Source organism: Mytilus galloprovincialis, chromosome 2, assembly GCF_965363235.1.
Source record: "Mytilus galloprovincialis chromosome 2, xbMytGall1.hap1.1, whole genome shotgun sequence".
NCBI lineage: Eukaryota > Metazoa > Mollusca > Bivalvia > Mytilida > Mytilidae > Mytilus > Mytilus galloprovincialis.
In genome coordinates this window covers 74,314,440-74,320,523 of record NC_134839.1, presented here as the reverse complement: position 1 = coordinate 74,320,523, position 6,084 = coordinate 74,314,440, and positions in this window count along the sequence as shown.

The window sequence follows — 6,084 nt, the reverse complement described above, 5'->3', positions numbered from 1 at the left end:
ACCGGCATTTTTTCTTTTCCGCTGGTATTTATTACTAAACACGACATACATATAGATAAACAGTACGGATAAACATTTTAAAATTATTTAATTAGTCTTTTTGTTTTAACGTCTGAAATAAAGTTGAATACGACAATGATATATATTTGCTAAAGCTATTTAGAAAATAAGAAGTTCAAGACGTTATGTACATAAACCGCTCGCAACGTCGCACGATTCGTTCCCGACGTTTCAGAGGGGATTATAACACTCAGAGGTGAATATGAAAGTTTGTTCGACGTCACGTGTGAAAGTTTTAACCAATCAAATGTTGATTTCGCTATCAACATCAACATGCAGTGGAATAATATTGTTTGAAGCCTTGTCTTTTGGAAAAATAACTTATGTGTCGTGAAGTGAGGACAAAGCATCGGGTCCACAACTACATCTATCAGTAATTGAATTAACGGTACCAATTTTCTTGCACCAGATGCGTAACCTGCAGTTCTTCTTCGAGTAGATAGGATGGGAAATTTAATAGTTCGCGTCTTTGGCTAACATACTTAGTATTTCAATGTTTATGATAACAATATCTATATATATGTCCAGCGTCTGTTTATAAGTCTTTCATCCCATATAGTATCAGCTACTGCAACGAATGTAGATATAGAAATCTCATTGATGATGATTAAGCGCTTATAGTAGGTAATTCTTTTCTGTTTATAAAACTTTGAATTTTTCGACAAAATAAGGATTTTCTACCCCCAAGAACGCATTATTTGAAAATAAAAAAAAAAAATTCGGAATTTTAGATTCCCAATACTCTTCAACTTCTTATTTATTTGGATCTGGCTTGTTTAACTCTTTTGATTTGATTGTCATTAGTGACTTTTGTTGACAAAACTCGTGTCTTGCTTAAAAAAGTCAAATCCTGGTATATAAAGGACGAGGTTATTTACAACCATCAGATCGATGTCACTGCTAGTGGAAGTTTCCTCACCGAGGGTATCACCAACCCATGAGTTATCTATATGGTCATTATTATAAACTAGAATTGCCATTGCAAGCAATAGCGGATGTCACCCTGGTTCCCCAATTGCCACTAAACGACAGCCATTTCGAAATGTTCCATCAGTAAATGTAGATATATCCATAACAAAAGATCTTTCTTTCAGTTTTCATAGCTTTATGTACGTTTTTCTGTTCTTAACAATTGTGCCGTTTCCATGGCAACGGCGGCCATTTTGGAAATTCCGAACTCAAAAGTCAAGTCTACATTAGTTAGGCAACATTTGTTTTAAGTTTCATTAAATTTGAAGCATTTTGGAGTTTTTCATATTTTTGCTGTTTCCATGGTAACGGCTGCCATTTTGAAAATTCCAAAGTCTAACTTCTTCTGCAAATTGATCTCTCCATAATTATATACCATCATATACCATTTAATGTCTCTAGAATAAATTTAACACTTATGTTCTGGAATGTTCTATGAAAAATTCACCCCCTTCAAATTATGTCTAGAGACCCCCCAGTTGAAAAAAAATGTACCATGTTGCAGTGTGCATGAGTCTCTTAATATCATAGAAGTTTCATATCAATTGGAATACATTTCTATTTTTCACATTTTTGCTGTTTCCATGGCAATGGCAGCCATTTTTTTAATTCCAAGGTAAGGTGCAAAACTGCACATGGTGATTAACATTATGTTATAGGTCCATCAACATTGGTCCATTCAATTCTGAGAACTAAGCCGGACAAAAAGTGTGGAATAAAAATAATAAGAAAAAAAGAATCGTACAATAACAATATGTCACCCGACCTCCGTCAGGGTGACATAATTAACTGTTTGCTAAACTTTGCAATCTAAAAACAATAAGCATTTTCTACTCAATGATTAAATGCTTGAACTGCATTTGGCAAATAATTTTATATTCTTGAGAGAATATGTTTGTGGCACATTCTCTAATGCTATTAAAATTATTGCAAATCTTCTCACCGTCTTGAAAGAATTTTATATCGGTCAAAATTATCGCTACAATTATCATTCGGTACAACATAAATTTTGGAGTATTTATTTAATTTCTCAGTAGTGTGAATGATTGCACATGCGACATATCTAAACGCATTGATCCTAATCCCACCGCTACCAGGGTTAATAGGTCACAATCACCATTTACCCAATCTATACTTTAACTTGATATTTTCTAAGAAATGTTGATGATTTGACATAAAGCATTTTATGATTATTGCAGAAGTTTTAGCCATAACTAAAAACTATAGAAGTATACCGCTGTTCAAAAGTCAAAAATCGAAAACAAATACGGGTTACAAACTAAAACCGAGTGAAACGCATCAACCATAAGAGGAGAACAATGGAATAACAGAAACACTGAAGCGCAACAAACACAAAAGGGAATATACATAAAAATGGACTATTTGACAACTGACATATTCCTGCCTAAGAGCAGGAAATTTTAAGAAAATGGTGGGTTGAACCTAATTAAATGGCTAGCCAAATCTCCTGCTATTATGGCAATGTTAAAAATATTGCTAAAATAACAACACTACGTGACAGGCATACTGTACACATAAACATAAGAATTACTGTTGTCAATCATATTTTCGTCAAAATAATCTAGTTTGGTGCGTCATTCTGATTATGTATTTGACATTATTCGTTTGTATTTGCCGGAAGCTTTGGTTAATTCCTGAATGGTCAGTGTACGATTTCATCTGATATAGGGTTTCTCTGGGAGTTTAGTGGCAAGGCTGTCACCAATTACGGTCATCGATTGTGTTCATTTATAATCATGAAGGTAAAGCAACAAGTAATAGCTTTTCTAAAAAGCTTGCCGTATTTTAGCTGATTATATTGAGATCAGTGGTTTGTGAGTATGTTATTTTTATTGGAATATTGCACTCCAAGCAATATGAATGCATAGAGCTTTTTTTCTACTAATTTGTGATTTTAGTTGTATTATTGGTGGACCAGGGTTATATTAATGGAAGGAGACTTAATAAAATGGGGAATGATCGATATTTATAATAAAATGCATACTGTGTCTATAATCAACTTGATAAAAGAGCATATAACCTACATGTACTTTTGAGGATTACTACTTGACAAAATGGACTACTACAGAAGGCCTTTCAAATTTGAGAATGATACATCTTATACTTACATGTATAGAAGTGATTGATATCTTTAATATCTGACTTTTGTCTTTGAAGATGCAATTAGTTGTTAAGTGTTGTTATTACTGATTTCCTGATGTAGTAATACTTGAAAAAGATGGTTTTATGGTAATGGGATTTGAAATGAAATATTAATTGCAAATAATTTTCTTCAACATGTTGTCACCTGTCTTATATTTTTTAATATATCACGTTGTGGTTTGTGATCTTGCCAATTTTTTTTTAAGTTCCAGTGGCGGATTCAAGGGGGGGGGGGGGGGAGGAGTTTGGCCGATCAATGCATTTGAATAAGGACATATAGTTGGAACCCCTCCTTTGTCCTGGGTTGGAACCTCCCCTTTTTAAAATGGCTGGATCCGCCCCTGATTTCTGTAGATGAGAGCTTCATATTAGTATTAGCCTTTTATAGTGCTTTATATTTGGTTGCACATGTAATCAAGCTTTTGTTACTTTGAATATTTATATTTTCATTTCTGATGGCAACCATTTCATGTTATACATATAGTCAGGATTATTAGTTAGTTTTACTTGTTAATGTTTATCGTCATGATCAGTGGCGGATCAAGAAATTTCATAAGTGGGGGCCGGTTGACTGCCTAAGAGGAGCCTGCTCCCGTCACGCTTCAGTGACTCCTTGAAAAGGGGGACCCCCTAAATCTACCTCTGGTGATTGATATGGACTAAATAGAATTGCTGTTTGGTGCGTCGAAGATTACTTTTTACTTTTATAAATTGTGACTTGGATAGACAGTTGTCTTTGGTACTTTAATATGAGATCCAGTTATATCTATCTACAAGATTGAGAACATTTCTTTGTAATAAATTTAAAACTTATATTTAATTTTGTAATACCTGATAATATTTATCAGTTATTTGTGCTTTTTTCATTTGATGTTTACTCTCTGATAATGTCAGTGTAATTTGATTGGTTGTGATAAAAAAAATTGGGTCAGTTTGCAATTGTGGATCTTCTTTTCCCTTTCATTCATAAAATTGCGCATGAAATTTATCACAAAAATGCACCAGTAATTTGGTGAATGAAACACTTGTCATATTGTTTTAAAGTCAGAGGCTGAGTTAGAGGGTTTTTCAGGAGGGGGGGGGGGCCTGGGCTGCCCCTTTTATTAGAGAAATTTGGTTGTTTATATAGGGAATCACTGGAGCATGACTGGAGCGGGCCCCTTCTTAGGCAGTCAGTGGGCCCCTCCTTATGAAAATTTCTGGATCCACCACTGAAAGTTTCAGTAAAGTTAGATTAGCTTTTTTGACATATTATGTTGAAATTTGAACAAAAAATGAATGAAAAACCTAATTATTTTTTAAAAAATGCACTATTATTGAAAGCTTTCCTTGCTTATTCACAAGGACGTGACATATCCTCCGTGCTATTCCGATCTGAGTTTTTGTTCATACATAGTCTGGTGCTGTTCCAATGCAAGTAGTCTTCTTCTTTTTTCTGTTTCTTGAGAAGTATTTGGTTTACCTGTTCAGTCACTATAAAGTGTTACAATTCATACTTAAACGCAACACATAAATAGTGACCAAAAAGGTACCGCTATCACATGAGAGAAGCTAGGAAAAAGTAAAATGTATATATTTTAAATATTTTTGTGGGAGCATGAAATGTAGTACACATATAGATAGATATTCATAGACCATAGAACAAATAAGCAAACAAATTCAAAGAAAATGTAAATGTAAGATGAATAATGAAAAAAAGAAGAGCCTAGCCAGGGGCCCAAACTTGACAGCATTTGGTGTTGAACAGGTTAAATGTCTGCATTTACAATAAATAGTCTTTGTTAGAGGTGAGCCAGGTCACCTTTCCCTTAATCAGCTATATTAAAGGTAACCGCATATTTCTGGGCTGGGTTGAAAAATAAATGAACATGACTTTGAAAAATGCTAAAATTTTTAGATAAAAGAAATACACCAAATCAATTGGGGAGACATCTATTAAAATGTTTGAATATGAAGTTGACAAGAACTAAGCTTTTTAGATAATATACATGTACAGACTATAACAATCAGCCTAAAGACTCTTTGCCTACTGAAATGTTTGCTTACACACTGCTTTCCTAAAATGATTTAAAATCAGTGCGATAGTTTTCATGAAGAATGCTGAGCGTACAGGTATTATGACAAAATAATAATAATAAATGTTATGTTACATGTATCTACCCAAATAAGTACAATATAAAAATTCTTGACTTCTAAAACAAAGATTAATTTCCTGATTTATATCTTGTCACTCTATGTCGATGCTGTGTGAAAAATAAAGAAATTTGACTTATCAGTATGCTTCCATCCACTGATGAAAATTCCATCTGAGTTGATTTATTATTAATTATTGTGCTTTGAATACACCTTATTGCTACAATATGTACATGTCCGGCATTTCTAAATGTACATCACGAATGTTCCTAGTCAAATAATTATGACGTCTGGCAAGGCTATTTTAATTTTTTTCTGGGACGCCTTCTTAGGACTGACGTCTGGCAAGGCTATTTTACTCTTTTTCTGGGACACCTTCCTGCGACGTCATAACACGGAAGCCATTTTTTACATCTGGACTTTGAGAGTAAATTTTGGGGGGAACTTTGCGACCTAATTTATCGTAGGAAGGCGTCCCAGAAAAAAAAAATAGTCTAGAGGGGGCCCACTTTAGTCATGCTCCAGTGATTCCCTATATAAGCAACCAAATTTTTTCCCAAAAAGGGGGGGGGGGTCCCGGGTCCCCTGCCCCCCTAAATCCACCTCTGCTGATGCCACAATGGAAAAGTAATTGTTGTATGACGTCAATGGTTGAAGAGGGACAGATTCTCAGGTCAGCTGGGACAATTCAGGGAGGAGACTTCTCCCGTCATGCTTCAGTGATTCCCTACATAATTAACCAAATAGTAATTATATCAT